General features: G+C 39.2%; 1 protein-coding gene and 1 pseudogene across 2 annotated transcripts in view; one reads left to right on the forward strand and one right to left on the reverse strand.

The window, feature by feature from the left end:
* Window positions 1–18,864, forward strand: part of IMMP2L (inner mitochondrial membrane peptidase subunit 2) — an 859,460-nt gene that overhangs the window by 131,604 nt on the left and 708,992 nt on the right. The gene's annotated exons all lie outside the window — the stretch shown is intronic.
* On the reverse strand, window positions 15,745–16,367 carry LOC116875649 (annotated as a pseudogene).

Consider the following 18,864-nt stretch of genomic DNA (forward strand, 5'->3'; position numbering starts at 1 on the left):
GCTCCACAGACATAGTGCTTGAAATCTCACATCACTAATACCTTCCCATTAAGCCGTGCAGTGCACCAGCATGTAAACTTAGCACAAGAAAGGTACAGTAGAAGGTATTGTCATTCAGATTACAGATAAAGGTGGTTGATCACTTACAAAAACCCCAAGGAGAACAGGGTAGGGACATTTGAGATGGACTGTGGAGTAGGGAGGAGAAGGTCAGGACAGTTTAGAAGGACCAAACTGATCAGAACTAGGGCATACCATCAGGGCGGAGATAAAGCAGCAGGGAGTCCAAGACTGGGTTCTGGAAATAGAGGTTATGTCCTTACAGAATTTTGATCTTGGAGAGATTCAGTAGATAATTTTACTAAGAAATCACCCATTTCTGAATTTGACGACAATGACTTAAAAAGGTTAAATGACTTGTTATTTTAATCATTAATCGCTGACAGACCTGAAAGAGCCTAGAAATCTTGAAATCTTGCACCCATGCTTAACCGGTATTACGCTTTCTGTTAGCTCACTGATAGGGATGAAATGACGCCTGAGGTGAAGTTTTTACTTCTGAGCCTCTACTGGTTTAGTGGGGAGACTTGTGGGTTATATGTCAGAAAGTGAAATACAAGGTTATAAGTGTTAGGATCAGACACGTTCAGGTGGCTTGGAAAGCCCCGGGAGAGGTCCTTCAAGGAGCTGGACTGTGGGACTGGGGCCAGGAAGTGCTTCTGGGGCACGCTGACATTTCCTCAAAGCTCACTCCATGCCGTGTTGGTATACTGGAGGTAGTGCAGGCATTTTCATGGCAGTTTAAGATAGAACTTAGGTAACTTTATCCTCTGCTTTTACTTCCGAATCTTGTTCAATAGCTAGAGGATTGAGTATGCTTTTAAGAGCAGTACGTTACAGAAATACTTGGCATGTCTTTATATTGAGCCAAAACATAACATTTTTCTTTATAATATAGAATATTCTGTTGATTCTTTTCCTTCATAGTGCTGATAGGGTAAGAATAGGAATGAAGGAGAATCTTTATTCTGTGCTCTGGAAAGAAGCTAAAAACATAGGATATGCTATTACATATTTATACCCTAGATTTAAAAAAACACAAAAAAGAGGTGTCATAAGGTGTGAAAAGACCATTAATAATACATTTAATTTAAAAAGTGTTGATCGTTTAAACTTGGTGTTAGAATAATTTTGTCTGAAAAGAACATGACAAGCTCTCCACTGATCCTATATGCAAAATACATTTTAGATGAGTTAAGAAATAAATGTCCAAAATGGAAACTGTAAAATACTTAGAAGAAAGTCTGGGTGAATCATTTGTTAGTGGCACAAGGAAAGCTTTCTTTGGTAAAAAAAACCCAAAGGATATTATAATGAAGGAAAGTTTGATAGATTTGATTATGCGAAATGAAGATGTCTCATTTGTCAAAAAAAAAAAAAAAAAGCAAATAAGAACCTTGAAAAGTATTTGCGGTATTGAACCTATCACTCATGTATGAAGAACAGCCACAAAAAAGGGAGGGGCGAAGTGTCCAAAACCTATAAAGAACTTAGCAAACTCAACACCCAAAGAACAAATAATCCAATCAAGAAATGGGCAGAAGACATGAACAGACATTTCTGCAAAGAAGACATCCAGATGGCCAACAGACACATGAAAAAGTGCTCCATATCACTCGGCATCAGGGAAATACAAATCAAAACCACAATGAGATATCACCTCACACCAGTCAGAATGGCTAAAATGAACAAGTCAGGAAATGACAGATGCTGGCGAGGATGCGGAGAAAGGGGAACCCTCCTACACTGTTGGTGGGAATGCAAGCTGGTGCAACCACTCTGGAAAACAGCATGGAGGTTCCTCAAAATGTTGAAAATAGAACTACCCTATGACCCAGCAATTGCACTGCTGGGTATTTACCCTAAAGATACAAACGTAGTGATCCGAAGGGGCACGTGCACCCAGATGTTTATAGCAGCAATGTCTACAATAGCCAAACTATGGAAAGAACCTAGATGTCCATCAACAGACGAATGGATCAAGAAGAAGTGGTATATATACACAATGGAATACTATGCAGCCATCAAAAGAAATGAAATCTTGCCATTTGTGATGATGTGGATGGAACTAGAGGGTATCATGCTTAGCGAAATAAGTCAATCGGAGAAAGACAACTATCATATGATCTCCCTGATATGAGGGAGAGGAGATGCAACATGGGGGATTAAGGGGGTAGGAAAAGAGTAAATGAAACAAAATGGGATTGGGAGGGAGACAAACCATAAGTGACTCTTAATCTCACAAAACAAACTGAGGGTTGATGGGGGGAGGGGGTTTGGGAGGGGGGGGTGGGGTTATGGACATTGGGGAGGGTATGTGCTATGGTGAGTGCTGTGAAGTGTGTAAACCTGGAGATTCACAGACCTGTACCCCTGGGGATAAAAATATATGTTTATAAAAAATAAAATTAAAAAAAAAAAAGGGAGGGTCAAGAGGTGTGGAGAGAAAGCATTGACTTTGAAGGAAGGTGGGCAAAGGTCATTGATAGACAGTTTGGTGGTGGGCATAAAAAGCCTGGAAAATGTTTACATGACTTTACTTAACATTTTCCACTTCTAGAAATTTTTCCTGAGAACCAGAGACCAGAGAAAAGGGAAGGGTTTGTTTACTCTTACACTATTATGGCAGTAAATGTTCTAAATGTCCAAAGTGGTCATCTGCTAAATAAACAATGACCTATCCAAATGCTGGACTGCACAGTCGCAGCCATTCAAAAATCGTTTTTGAAGACAATGTAAGGATATTGAAAATGCTATTATATGGTCAAAATTTAAAAATAATTTACAAGTTCTGTGTGCTATCATTCATTCATTCATTCATAGATTTTATTTGTTTGACAGAGAGAGTGAGTGAGAGGGAGAGCATAAGCCAGAGGGGAGAGGGAGAAGGAGAAGCAGACTCCCTGCTGAGCAGGGAGCCCAATGCAATGCGGGGCTTGATCCCACCTGGGATGTATTGTGTATGTGTAGACAAAAGACTAGTTGAACATAGACGGTATAATGTGACTATGTGTCTTAAATGTGATTTTTCTTAGAATTTAAAATGCTTTTCATGTTTCCTTTGGAGAAAAATTAAAATTGCAGACTAGCAATCTATATTGAATTATAATCGTACTGTATTTTTACAGATGATTTTTCAACTCTGTTTCTCTGTTCTTAGGGCAATATAATACATCAAAATTCAATCATTAGAATTATAGTTAAAGTTTGTTGTATAACACTTGTTTAGGTGAGTGTCCAAGTTGAATCAATATCTAATAGTTTTTGCTTGAGAATGTTGCAGAATAATGTTACTACAGTTGGCTGTATATATATTTTTTTACCTGACTAGAGAGGAAATTATACTGCTTTCAGTTAAATTATTTTAAATATGAGAAAGGCAAAACCCATGAAGAGCTGAGTAAAGAAACTATTTCATATATAAAAATACCAAAAAGCTATATTGTTTACCTTATTTACTCACCTTTAGAAATCATGTAACTGTATTCTAATTTTCATTAAAATCTGAATATTTCTTATATTCCTACATTCATTGACAGGTAAAATAATTCCAAAATTACTGTATGAATCAGTATAAAGTAAAACAGTATAAGTAGTAATATGAAGGCAAATAAAATTGGTCTATAATTTAAAAAATCAATTGATTGCTTTCTAATTGAAGGAGAGATCCATTTCAAGTTACTGTTTATGGAAATAGAAAAAAATAGCTGAGGGTAGAATTGCGATGTGAAAGAAAATAGCTCACATCATTTAAAAATAGGTCTTGGTACATTTAGTAGGGGAAAACAATGATAGATGGAGACATTTTCAGAGATTCCTCACTATAGAATTGTCTTATAGTCTATTTTCCAATGAGATTCCTACTTTTTTGATTCGGTAGCTAGTGGAAGGATCTGATGTATAAATTCCTTTGATTTGAAAATATCCCAACCCATTGAGATTGAATACTATGAGCTGTCATTTAGCACAACCTTTAACAATTCCATCAGACTTTTTTTTACTGTTCTTTCATGGAGACAGATGGAAACTTTAGAAAATTAGGACAGAAACAAATAAACAAAGTCACTCAAAGAAAAAAAGTAGAATAAGGGGAGTACATCTGAACTCTAATTTAATTTACCTTTATTTCTGAGACTTCAGTTATTGGTTTAGAAACATGATAATGATAGCAATTAAGATTTATTGAGCACTTACAGTATGCCATTTCCAGTGTTCCCTCCTTCACGTGGATTATCTCTAGTGGTCAACCAGAGCCTGTTGGGAGAGGAAGTTATTTTTTCAAATCTCAGGTGTATCCTTATTTTATGTGCCATGAAGAAAGAAAATACTGTCACTTAGACTATACTGTCATTGACTATAATATATATCCTAATGCGAGAAATATTTGAAGAATTGTGATATATTAAATGCATTGGCTGGTAGATGTGAGACTTGATTAGCAGACTGATCATTAGCGGGTTCCTATCTTGAAGATTTTTTTTTTTTTTAAGATTTTACTTATTTATTTGACAGAGAGGCACAGCGAGAGAGGGGACACGAGCAGGGGGAGTGGGAGAGAAGTAGGCTTCCTGCCAAGCAGGGAGCAAGTGTGGGGCTCCATCCCAGGACCCTGGGATCATAACCTGAGCCGAAGGCAGAGGCTTAATGACTGAGCCACTCAGGTGCCCCTTGAAGGCGAGTTTTTAAAAAGGTTATTATCACTGAAAGGAGAAAATTTTACAAATGTATAAACATGGAAATAAAAAACAGTGCTTCAATTCAGAATGAAAGTGAGTGTCTTCCACACATCTCTTGGCTAACTTTAGGCCTGTCCTTCCTGGGAAAAGTATTCAACACCCATTTATGTGAACAGAGAATTAAAAAAATAAGATTCCAAGGGGTCTGTCAGTCTTCAGGGAGGGATAGCTTTTTCTGTAAGCAGATGCTAAGCTTTAATTTCTGCTGGTTTTAGACATTAGATTGCAAAGTTGTACGCCTGGCAGTGAGGATTGGTGATGGGGAGGATTTTTAAAGTAAAACAGTAAATGGATATTGAGAAATACATAGGTTGTTACCAGGGGAATGTTCTTCCAGAGATGCTGAACCATAAGTCATTCTTATATATGAGACTTTGGGAGCAGAATAAAATAACCCTTACTAGCATACAGAGTTTACAGATTGCATGTATTTTCTGAGCACAGTCGACAACAAAGTGTAAGTCTAATTGAAAATACGTTGTGATTTAAATCCTGCCTATTACCTGGTACAGACCTGAGGAGGGAAGAGGGAAGGAAGGAGAAATGGAAGGTGTTTTTGTTTTGTTTGTTTGTTTGTTTGTTTTGAAAAAAGGTAGGGGCACCTGTTTGGCTCAGTGGGTTAAAGCCTCTGCCTTTGGCTCAGGTCATGATCCCAGAGTTCTGGGATTGAGCCCTGCATCAGGCTCTCTGCTCAGCAGGGAGCCTGCTTCCCCCTCTCTCTCTGCCTGCCTCTTTGCCTACTTGTGATCTCTGTCTGCAAATAAATAAATAAATAAATAAAATCTTTTAAAAAATATATAAATAAAAAAAGGTAATACAAGGGGAGCAGTTGCAGGGGCTAGATACTGCAATATCTAGTACAGTTTGTTCCCAGTTCCTGGCATAGAGCTCCTAAAATCCTTGGAATTTTCTAAGTGATAAAGGTAATATGAGCATCTTTTGTTTTAAGGAGGCAACACTTGGTGGGCCCCTGGATAGCTTCAGATGGGAGCTGGTCTCCAGGATAGCAAACCTTGATGGAAGCTTATAAATTTCAGCCATCACACAATCCTTGGGGAAGGGAGAGGAAGTAGAGATTGAGTAGATCATCAATAGCCAATGATGTAATCAGCCATGCCTAGGTAATGAAGCCTCCATAAAAATCCCTAAATGACAGGGCTCAGAGAGCTTGAGAGTTATGCCCACGTGTTAGGAGGGTGGCACACCCCAACTCTGAGGGGACAGAAACCCATGTGCTTGACCTTGCCCCATGTACTTCCTTCATCTGAATGTTCATCTGTATTCCTTGTAATTAACCAGTAATAGTTACGAAAATGTTTTGCAGAGGTTTCTGAGCCATTTCAGATATTGAATCTGAAAGGGTGGGGTTGGGGGACCCACCCCCGGCTTTGTAGGCAAGTTGGATGGAGTGTCTTGTGACTAATGTCTGAAGTGGTCATTCTTGGGGGACTGAGCCCTTGAACGTGTGGAGTGTGATGCTAACTCTGGGGAGCTAGTATCAGAATTGAATTGAATTGTAGAACATCCAGTTGTAGTCAGACTTCGTTGGTGTCAGGAGTGATGTGAGTAAAAGTAACATAATTTGGAGAAGTGGGTAATGAGGAACCCATATATACAAAGCAGGCAGAGGACAGTGAGGTAAGTAGGGGAAGAACAATTTTTAACCCTTCACTGCTGTGAAGAGAGTCAGTGACTCTCTGACTCTCAGTCAGAGAGACGTGTGTTTGTGTTGCTAATATTAAAGATTTCAGTCTAGACTTCCTTGAACTCATATGTTTGTCTCACTTATTCTTTGTCATTTTTTGCTGTAAGGCTGGAGCTTTTTCATTTCGACAGCTCAGAGTTTTGCATAGTCATTATTGAGTAAAGCACAGACAATACATTATCTACAATTTGCAGTTTGGGTTATTAAGAGCAAAAATTTAAGACACAAAGCAATCTGCATGTAGAATACTTTCTAGATATGAATAATTGTTTCCTTAATTGTCCAAAGTCTAGCTTTGTTCATACTCAATTTGTTCATATTTTTTTGTGATTCATCTTTATCGGATCTTTGCAAAACACTGTAGTTATTTTGCTAAGATACAATAATTCCTTTTTTGCACTTATATTTCATCAGATTGTGAACAGTTTTTATTGCCATTATAGCAAGAACAACTGATAATAAGTGTGGGAACAAAACATTGACTCTTGGTGAGTGTACAATTTGGGGTGTAGGGAGAAGAGCACATGTATGGTAGACTGGACAACAGAGTGTCCTATCCCAGGGCCTTGGTGTGCATGTTTCACAGGGGGATTGGAGAGCTTTGACTCCCTGGGAATTAGGTGAGATCTGCTGCTGTATTTGTGATTCTCACAAACCGTCCAGCTCCTTTGTTCCTAGGCTTTGTAGAGATTGAGAGGTCTTTTGAAAATCTCTCATTTATATATTAATCATCATCCATGTTTATAATTATTACTAAAAATGAACTTAATGGAATATGTTAGTAGTTGGAGCTGGTATTAAAGTAGATAATAGGCTTTCAAATAAAACTTGTAGGAATTCTCAAATTTACAAGTAAATTTTTTAATGATAGTTGAATGTATTTTGGCAGTAATGGTAGGGAATAATATTGCAAATTGATCATTGAAATCTGTCTTTTAAACTTATCCTATAATTAGAGTTTGACTCTTCATATTTCTGTGTGTATGAATTTGTCTGTGTTTGCTTTGTTTTAAAATGTGAAACTAAAAATACACAGAAGTTGAAATTTAGTCCCACTGCAGTCCCATAATCTCCTCCTATTTTGTTCTGTTGCTAAGCCAGAAACTCACATTTACTAGATTATTATCTATTGCCATGGAAATCGTTTTGTTATATTTCAATTTCACTACAGGAACAAGCAGCAGGAGCTAATGGACCATAAGAGGGAAATTTGTTGTTTAAATAATGATTATCTTTTATATTTGGCTAACATGAAAAGGGGAAAGTACAATTCTTTTGTCACACAGCATGAGAAGGTAAATGGATGAGAGTTAGAGGCAGAATTCACCTTAAGAAAATTCATGGCTGTCTTGTGAGTCAGAAATTACATGACCCACTCACAAGCTGAACTGTAAAAGGTGTCCTTACAGAGCTATGTTTCATCAAATAACAAACGAAGTCCTCGTTGTGGGTTTGGCTCCCCAGAGGTGAACAGTGAGGTGGAGTTTCGGGTGCAAGGTGTGCATCAGGGGCTGTGTGCTGTGGCTAGAAGGGGAAGCTGCAGGATTGGGCAGGCCCCATGAAACTCAGGTGGTATTGCCCTTAGGGTTGCCTCCTGTTGCCCCTGCCTTGTCGTGGGATGTGGGCAGCCCCCATGTGGGGCTGTTCTCTGCAGCTACAGGAGATTGAAATCTCCGGACATGGACACTGTCTTCTGACCACACTCCCTGAACGCGGCAGTCAGCCGGTCCATCCTTGAAGGCTTATCTTGGAGACGAGTCTGTCTATATGATCTTTTTCTTCTATGAGTATCAGGGATTTCCTGCAGTTTTATCCTTATGGTATTTATAATTCCCGGTATATATCACCTTAATCAGGCAAGTGTTCACATTTTTTAGACATATTGGTGATAAAAGCCCTTTTAACGTTGTGATTTGGTTTAAGTGCTTTTTGAATTATGTAGATTGTGTTCTGCCTCTAGCTATAGCATATCCTTTTTTTTTTTTTTAATTCATAGCGGACTGTGGCCTTTTATAGAAAGTTAAGGCTTTTCTGAATAGTATGTGACCATTTATAAGTGGACCTATTTTTTTAAACTTTTTATTTTATAATGATTTCAAACTCAGAGAAACGTTTCAAGAAAAGGACAAAGAGCTAACATAAGTTCTTCACTCATATTCCCTGTTATTAGTATTTTACTACAGTTGCCTTATCGTATTCTCCTCCTCCTCCCTCTTTCTCCCTCACCCTTTACTCTGATGCATTCTTGTTTTGGAGTTTGTTCATTTGTTTGTTTGTTTTCTTGGGTTGAGATGAAAAATTGCAGACATGATGCCTTAGTATTCCCTTGGTACTTCAGTATTTCCTAAAAATAAGGATGTTGTTTCCTTTGCCTTTGGAGACATACCTTAAAAGAAGTTGCTGTGGCTGATATTGAAGAGGTTACTGCCTATGTTCTCCTCTAGGATTCTGATGGATTCCTGTCTCACGTTGAGGTCTTTTATCCATTTCGAGTTTATCTTTGTGTACAGTGTAAGAGAATGGTCGAGTTTCATTCTTCTACATATAGTTGTCCAGTTTTCCCAGCACCATTTATTGAAGAGACTGTCTTTTTTCCACTGTATATTTTTTCCTGTTTTGTCAAAGATTAACTTTGACAAAAGAGTTGAAGTTCCATATCTGGGCTCTCTATTCTGTTCCACTGGTCTATGTGTCTGTTTTTATGCCAGTACCATGCTGTCTTGGTGATCATAGCTTTGTAGTAAAGCTTGAAGTCAGGTAACGTGATGCTGCCAGTTTTATTTTTGTTTTTCAACATTTCCTTAGCAATTCAGGGTCTCTTCTGATTCCATACAAATTTTAGGATTATTTGCTTCAGCTCTTTGAAAAATACCGGTGGAATTTTGATCGGAATGGCATTAAAAGTTTCGATTGCTCTAGGCAGTGTAGACATTTTAAGAATGTTTATTCTTCCGATCCAAGAGCATGGAATGGTCTTCCATCTTTTTGTGTCTTCTTCAATTTCTTTCATGAGTGTTCTGTAGTTCCTCAAGTACAGATCCTTTACCTCTTTGGTTAGGTTTATTCCCAGGTATCTTATGGTTCTTGGTGCTATAGTAACCAACTTCATCAAGATCAAAAGCTTCTGCACAGCAAAGGAAACAGTCAACAAAACAAAGAGGCAACCCACGGAATGGGAGAAGATATTTGCAAATGACAGTACAGGCAAAAGGTTGATATCCAGGATCTATAAAGAATTCCTCAAACTCAACACACACAAAACAGATAATCATATCAAAAAATGGGCAGAAGATATGAACAGACACTTCTCCAATAAAGACATACAAATGGCTATCAGACACATGAAAAAATGTTCATCATCACTAGCCATCAGGGAGATTCAAATTAAAACCACATTGAGAGATCAACTTACACCAGTTAGAATGGCCAAAATTAGCAAGACAGGAAACAACGTGTATTGGAGAGGATGTGGAGAAAGGGGAACCCTCTTACACTGTTGGTGGGAATGCAAGTTGGTGCAGCCACTTTGGAGAACAGTGTGGAGATTCCTCAAGAAATTAAAAATAGAGCTTCCCTATGGCCTTGCAATTGCACTACTGGGTATTTACCCCAAAGATACAGATGTAGTGAAAAGAAGGGCCATCTGTACCCCATTGTTTATAGCAGCAATGGCCACGGTCACCAAACTGTGGAAAGAACTCAGATGCCCTTCAATGGACAAATGGATAAGGAAGATGTGGTCCATATACACTATGGAGTATTGTGCCTCCATCAGAAAGGATGAATACCCAACTTTTGTAGCAACATGGATGGGACTGGAAGAGATTATGCTCAGTGAAATAAGTCAAGCAGAGAGAGTCAATTATCATATGGTTTCACTTATTTGTGGAGCATAACAAATAGCATGGAGGACATGGGGAGATGGAGAGGAGAAGGGAGCTGAGGGAAATTAGAAGGGGAGGTGAACCATGAGAGACTATTGACTCTGAAAAACAACCTGAGGATTCTGAAGGGGTGGGGGAACCACGTGGTGGGTATTGGGGAGGGCAGGTATTGCATGGAGCACTGGGTGTGGTGCAAAAACAATGAATACTATTACGCTGAATAGAAATTAAAAAAAAATAAGGATGTTGTTCCACAGAACCCAATATAATAATCAAAACAGGAATTAAATATTAATATAATATTACCATCTGTTTCTCAGATCTCATTCACAACTCACCAGTTGTCCCAGTGATGTTCTTCATGAGTCCAGAATCCGGGATCACACCTTGTGTTTAGTTGCCTGGCACAACTGCTCTCCTTCAGTCTGGAACTGTTCCTTAGTCTTCTCTCATTTTCATGAACTTGATATTTTGAAAGAGTTCAGCCAAATCATGCTTCTTCTCTATTTGGTTTTATCTGATGTTTCCTCATGAATGAGTTCAGATTATTTTGGGCAGGATTACCATAGAAGTGATGCTTTGTTCTTAGTTCATCATGTTAAAAGGTGGTCAGGCATGTCTTATACTTTTCTTGTTTGTTCCAGCCTTGGAATTACTAAGAAATGGAAAATGACATTTAGACATTTAGAAACCAAGGTCTGGGTTCTAAAGATCCTCATTGCTCCTGGAGTATCATTCCTGCTAGGTCCTCTGAGGGAATGGAATTAGAAAATACAGGTTTTTACAAACTCTCTCTCTATGTCTGTCTGATCCATCTATGCCTGGATCCTGTTAACCTCAAATGTTTACCTGTTTGCTCATTTCCCCCTGTATATAACCAATCTCTAATCTATGTGGGTCACCAATGTGGCTTGGCCCTGCTATCCCCAACCAGCTGTTTGAATATTGGGTTTTGGCTTTGCTGGTGATGCCAAGTTACTTGCTCAGTCACAACCAAGAGGAAGGGACCCCGATGCATCTTATGTTTCCTATTCCTATTATTACTTTTCTGTGGATATAAAGCACTGCAATGATTCCAAAAACAAAATTCAGCAGAGGAGGTAGTATTTGTTATGGGCTATATTATAAAAGACATTCCTAAGTTAAAAGTGGGATTCTCTAGTGGTTTAGTGGTTTCTCTTTTAGTTTTGTTTTTTTCAAAATGAGTACTATTCTAAGATGTGAATGACAGGATTTTCATGCTTAGCTTAAGATTCTGTTAAGGACAATAATAATAGCACTGGGATATGTGCTAAGCATTTTGATATTAAATATAGTTTCTGAATAAGAAACCATTTATATTGTTAAGGCAGATCTTTCTTTGGTTTCTTTTGGATTTATTTCTTGGTCACTCAATAAGTGATAGCTATTAGCAAAAACAATTTTTGTTGTACCTTGTTTGTTGGTTTGCAGTAATGAGAACAGTTATTGAGTCCGATAATTTTGTGCTTTTATTTTCAAGTAACAAAGTGTTCTTATTTTGTGATGATACTAAGGAAAGGCAGTTTAAAAGCTAGTTTTAAAGGATCTGTAGCTTTGAGAGGTTATAATTTAGAATGGAGGCATGGTGGTCAGAGGAAATGAGCCAAAGTTAAAAGCCTTTTCTGTGCCATTGAATCTGTAACCATCCTCAAAGTACTCTGCACTTTATGTCACAAAAAAGCCTCAAATCCCGTGGGTAAATGTTATCTGCAGGAACCTCATCATTTCTGAAAACAGTTCTTTTATTCTTAGAGTGTTTGAACAAGAAATACAAATAATAGTATTTTCTTCTCTTTTTGCAGGACAACATATGGATATAGGGGTTCTGCTATTTTTGAATAAGTGCTTTGTGATATAAAAAGCAAAATCAAATTTAAAATTAATGGTTGGTTAGACAGAAACTTAAGGTGTTGGTTAAATCTCGTTGGCCTCCTTTGTGAAGCAGGGGTGTCAGTTCTCTTTTCTTGTGGGGTTGTTTTATGCTTGATTTTCTTTTGGAAGATAAAATATAATTACTTGTCAGCCGAACATTTATGGCATAGACACTTTTGCAAATAGCTTTAAAGGTAGAGCTTGATTATGTATAAGCTGTGAGGAGCACACAGGATGTGGGCAAAGCAGCTGATGAGCAGTGAATGTGGTTGTCCAGAGGAGAGAAGTGAAGGCTCACATCAGTCTTGTGCCCTGAATATGTTCACATTTTCTCAGGAGTCTTTTATGATTTCCGCTCTCCTTGTCCGGCATAACTTTAGTTGCTTCTTATCCCATTCCTTGTCTCCTTTACTCTCTCTCTCTCCCTGATACAAACTCACTCACACACAAATACACATACAGTCACACTTGAACTTAAATAATTGGCATGCTTAGAAGTGTTCCCAGTTGGAGGCCACACAGGGCCAATGTCTATGATTGTGTGTTTGTGTATACGTATATATACACACATACACACACATGCACACACATTCCCTTTTCAAATAGTTGGCACTGAAAGTACTTGGCTTACTGTAGTACAATATGCGGCCCACATTTGTTGAGTGAAGGGATCTGAGCCCAAAAAGACAAGTAATGTTAAGGACCAAAGTGAGCAGAGTGAAAGAATGGGCAGCGTCTCGTGAAGACATGATTTCTTCTATGAAGATTCATTTGTTGTACGGATGGCTTCTCCAGAATGATCTAGTATTCATATGGAACAGTTGTTAGGTTGAATCCACTGCTTTTCCCCACCTCTCTGAACCAAAATGTATTTCTGATTGACAGAGGGTAGTTAATTGAACTGTCCTGATACATCACTGGAAAGGGTAGATCACGCCTTAGATGAAGGCAGTGATCTGGGTAGGGGGCCAGATACGTGTACTTTTCCCTCCTCTCGATAAAGGTCTTCTTACTGCAACTCAGTTTATGTCTTGTGACAGCCAAGTAACACAGAGTATAGTGAAATGACTTTTGTGCGACAGAAACCATAGCAAACCACGCAGGACATTTGCCTTTAAAAACAACAATAAAAAGATCAAACATTCTCTAGTTACCACTTTAACAGTTTACAGTTTGGAGTGGTACTGCTAGTCCTGTCAATGAAAATTACCGCTTGGCATCTTTTTGGAGTATCTAAATGTGTGGTCAGGGACCCACTTGGGCACAGGGTAGTGCTATGAGCCCAGTTCACGATTTTCTGTACTACTTCCTAATGTGTCCGAAATGCTGAGAGCAGGGCACTGCTTCCCCTGCTACTTTTTTCGAATGTCAATATCTTCCCCTTTCTTTCCATGTAGAGTTACATTTATTCCATGGTATAGCAGCAAGTCCACTTCTAACTTATTGAAACCATTTTCCTCCATTTGGTACTAAGTCCAGAGCTTCAGGGACAAAAAAATTCTTCAAGTCGGTTATTAGGTATAATAGAGAGCCCAACAAAAATGCATACATCTGTACACCAAAAGATATACACAAGAATGTTCATAGCAGCATTCCTCCTAATAGGCCCACATGGAAATACCTCTAAGGTCTATCAACAGTACAATGAATACATTGTGGTATATTCATCAAATGTGGTGTAGTCATTCATTGTATAGCAATGGAAACAAATGAACAGCTGGTGCAGGTGGCAACATAGATGAATCTCAATCATGTTAAAGGAAGCCAGATGAAAAAGAATACATCATGTATTCAATTTACATAAAGGTTAACCATCGACAAACAGTTTTGGTTTTGGAAACCAGGGTAATGATTACCTTTGGGAAGGAGGAAGAGAAGTGACTCAGAACGGGCAGACCCGTGGTGTAGTTACTGGCGTGGGTGGCGGTTACATGGTTATCTTCACGTTGTGCTAAGTCGTGCTGAGTCATCACGTTTGTGCCCCTTTCTGTGTGTTATGTTTCCATTAAAAAACTTATTTAAAAAAAAATTGATGTAATTACCCTCTTGTCTGTGGTGTAATGTCTACTTTTTTTCTGGATGCTTTCAAGGTGTTTTTCTTTGTCTTAGTTTTATGTTTGACCATAACTTGTATAGGTGTGATTTTCATTGTAATTTTCCTCCTGTGTTTCACTGAGCTTTGTGAATCTCTAATTTCATGCTTTTCACCAAATTCAGAAAGCATGCTGCCAATATATTTTTTAATTAGACTTAAAGAAAGTAGAGGGACTAAGCTCACCTACACTCCGCATACCCTCAGGAAAAGACGGCACCGTATATGCATTATTCGTTTTAAGCATATACTTTGTTTTATAGGTCAGCATCTCAACTTCGCAAGTTCCTGCCTCCCAGCTGGCCCCGTAAAACTGAACTGAACCAGTTTCCCCATTTGTTCTAAGTTCTTGTCTAGCCTGTGAACTCTTAAGCCACTAACGATTAACCAGTGTATACTCTTACCTTAGACTATACCCCCTAAAGCTCTTCACAGTGGAAGGCTTTCTCTTTACCATTGTGTTTCAGGGGCCACTGAAGACTGGTGGTGTTGTATATATACAGGTGTATGTATAGGTGTTGACCACTCACACCGAGCTTTTGCCAGCTCAGTGCATTCTTTTGTGCACGAAGAATACCACCCTTTTTCTCTTCCATTAACTGGCCAGAGGGAACTTCTTGTGACGCCAGTTTATGTGGATTGAGGGAGAAGTGCTGAAGGATTAGGGGTAGGTACTGTAATAGTCCGAGTCATCTGCTCATTCAGCTTAGCTGTGGCCATGTTCCCGGTCTTCGAGGGAGTGGAGTGCTGTTGTGCCCATCTAGTTGTATGGTTTGGCGAATCAGATTAACGGCAGCTTATGATAGTGGTTTGATTGTTCACCTAGTCCCTTGATGTCCTGTGGTCAGGTGTTCCAGCTCTCCCAGGGACCACTAGCAAATTGGGAGAGCAATCTTAATAAGGTCCCCAAGAACCACATGTGATTAGCACTGACGCATTGCACTATGACACTGACCATGCAGTTGTGCAGTGGCCATTTCTAAAGGCACTTTCTGGTTATAAAGCATTCGCATATGTTCTGTCTCATAGGACTCGGTATCCTTTCTGCTGGCCTCTGGGTCTACAGATGTAAAAGGCCCAATATGAAATCGAGATTACACAGAGGACCTGGCTATTCTGGTGGCTCTGCAGTCCATGGCGCAACTACTACTACTACTAGTAGTAGTAGTAGTACTACTACTACTACTACTACTGTTACTACTGTTAACTACTACTTCTACTACTATTACTACTATTGCTGCTGCTGCTGCTAGTACTACTACTACTACTACTACTACTGTTACTACTACTTCTACTACTATTACTACTACTTCTTCTTTTTCTCCTTTCTCTCCTTCTTCTTCTTGAATGAGAATTTAATGTTGGGGAAGGAACTTAGGGTGTAGCCTTTGGCAAGGGGACATGCTGGCCCTGATTTTGGGCCGCAGATGCAGAAGCAAGCAGGGCAGGGCCTGACAGACAGGTGTGCAGCCCAGGTGGCACAGATCCAGGTATTCGTACAAGCCATAGTGACTTATGGTGCCATCCGAGTGCGCAAACCTGGGGTTGACATCCAGGAAGTGGGCCCATGGGTAGCCAGCCAATACTACCCAGAGCAACCCATTCACCCATCAGTTTTTCTCTTGAAGTGGGTTAGGGTGCTGGCCTCTGGGAGCAGACCTGATACCATTGGTTCACCAGTTGGATGATGGTCTTGATGCCACCAGTCACTTGCTCTGCTATGTGCCTGTGGTGGTTGGTACTCACCCAGACCACTATAGTCTTGGGCCAGATTTGTTCCAGCTTCCCATTCTCCAGCTGCCAAAACACCTGTTATGTGCTGTCACTACCAATACTGAAGTTAAGTGTGTGCAGAGAAGAAAAGAGCTCCTGCCAGATCTTGCACTGGTGCATTAGATGGACCCAGGAGTCCCTGAGTAAGATGACTTTGTATTTCTTATCTTTGCTGTGGGCTATGAACCCATGTGCAGGGACATTCAATGTCCATTGCCCTGCATGTCCTATACCCGCAGGGACTTGCTGGTGCCTTCTCCTCTTCACTCATCGTGGTGCTACAGCTCGTGCTGGATCCAGTGTTTTTTTAAAAGGCAAATTGCCATATTTGAAAGAACATAAGCAGTAGAAAGCCAAGATTTGGATATCAGTTGAGATTAGAACCCCAACTACTTGATTCTCTTCCTCTCCATTTGGGTCTCCACTCAAATGTCATTTTGGCTCCCAAACCAGAAACATTAAGAGTAGAGGTAGAGGGAATTTTAGGTTTCCATCTTTATGGCACAGTAACTCTACCAAATGGCTTAAACTGTGGCTGAGTATGATAGCTGTGGCTCTTCCTTTGGAAAGGAGCTAGTCAGGGTTTATGTGGAGCGGAGGAAGGCTTTGTGCCGTACCCTCCACTCCAGATGCACATAGGTGGAAATCCTAGAGGGACATAAGCACTTTCTGACCCAAGACACATTAGGCCACATTTTCTCCCTACTTTCCTCTTTGAGACCAATGATAATCACTTCTTACAGGTGTTTATTTTTTGTTTTTGTTTTTGTTTTTTGTTTTTTTGTTTTTGTATTAGAACATAGTAAATCATGGGCCATGGAGTAGACAGAAGTTAGCTTGCTCTTAATGTGATGAATCTGTGCTTTTGGCTTTAAGAACATTTGCTGTATGTAAGAATGAATCAGATCCTTGGTACTATAGAGAACAACATTTGTAGTTACCATTAAGCAAAGGATCCCAGTGATGACTTTATAACCTGAGTAAAGTCTTAATACAGAAAGGGTTTTTACCTGCATCTGAATTGTCATCTCTTTAGCCACTTTCACTTCCATCTTTGTGGAAAACATGCTCTTTCTCCTGTTCAGAGCTGTCCATACACCTGTGTTCTAGGTCTTCTCTTTCCCCAGCTCCGTAGGCCTTTGTTTCATTAATTATTTATGGCCTTTTGAACTAGCCCCTCTTCCCTGATTGCTTTTCTGAGCTTTTGAACATGATCAAGTTTTTCTCAAGTCAAAACACAAAGACAAAAACACTCAGACCCTCCCTTACTTCTGTGCTCACTGCTTGATGATTCTTTTATTCACAAGTAGGATTCTAGAAACAAGCCACTGTACCTGGCCTCTCTACTTCCTTGCGTCCCCTGTGTTGTACAGCCTTCTGCAATCTTGCTTGTTCACACAGCTCTGCTAGGAAGGTCATCAATCTCTGACTTCCAAATGTTATCAGTCTCTCACTTCCTAAATGTTAAAGGTCATCAGTCTGTGACTTACCAAATGTTAAACATTTTTCAGCGCTTCTTTGAAACTATTCTTATTACTTGATTCTGTTGAGTGTTAGTTCATTAAAACATTCTTCTCTTTTGGTTTCTGAGACTCTACCCTTCATAAGTTTTTCTCCTTCGTATCTAGCTACCCCCTGTTAGTGGACTTGCTTTCTACCCTTTCTCTCCTTTGTGGTGTCCTTAGTGTTCTTCCTTGGACTCCTGGCCCTTTCCACTCTATAGCTTTCCCCTCAGTAGTCAGAACCCCTTGTAAGGATCAGCAGCCAATTATTATGCCAATTATATACTAATAACTCCAAACTCTCAAGCTTCGGCATAGGTCTTTTTTCTTATATCCAGTTGTTTCCCAGATGTTGCAATAAATATCCTGGAAGATAGAAGAAAACAAATTGAAGAATATCCAAGAATGAGATTATAGACATATGTGATGATAACAGAGCTGTTCTTCCTCCTTTATTTGCTATTTTGGTGTGTGTAACAACCTTGACTCCATTTCTCAGCCTAGAATGTTAATAAGCATTTCATCCTTCCATTTAGCTAACAGTAGCACAAGCGGCATGGTACCTGTCATATCCTAGGCATGCAGTGTTATGTTTGGATGAATGAATGAATATATGACTTCTTTTCCTCCATCCCTTACATTCATTCAGTCACCAAGTTCTGTCCCTTCCACCTGGCTTTCTTCTGCTTACTGCTAGTGTAATTTCCTCCCTCCACTTCATCATCTCCACTGTACTTGTCTAATTGAAGCTGTCTATGTAGCTTACATATATTCTGTTAACCACATTAAAAAATAAAACTAAAAGAGGTGATAGTGATTTTAATAATGCATTTTATTTGATCCAGTATATCCAAAATATTATTTCAACATGTGGTCTAATCACATTTCAATGTCCTCAACCTATATATACCTATTCTCTTTGTCTGGAAGCCTCTGATCCTTCTACTCAACAAACTTGTTCATATGGTATCAGCCTGAATGCTGTTTCCTTCATGAATCCTGACTTGAGTTATTTTGGCAAATTTCTTATACTTGTGGCTTTCGAGGTTTGTTTTTTTTTTTTGCCATATCAACTAGAAAGCATATTTTACATTGTGACCAAGATGTAAGCGTATGTTTATGTGTCCTCCCATATTTTTGCCTATAGCTGTACTGAAATCTCTGTGTCTGTTTCTAAATTTATACCTACGAGAAACTGGAACAGAAGTTCAAAATTGTT

This window comes from Lontra canadensis, unplaced genomic scaffold (assembly GCF_010015895.1).
Source record: "Lontra canadensis isolate GAN:19392208 unplaced genomic scaffold, GSC_riverotter_1.0 scaffold2, whole genome shotgun sequence".
Lineage (NCBI taxonomy): Eukaryota > Metazoa > Chordata > Mammalia > Carnivora > Mustelidae > Lontra > Lontra canadensis.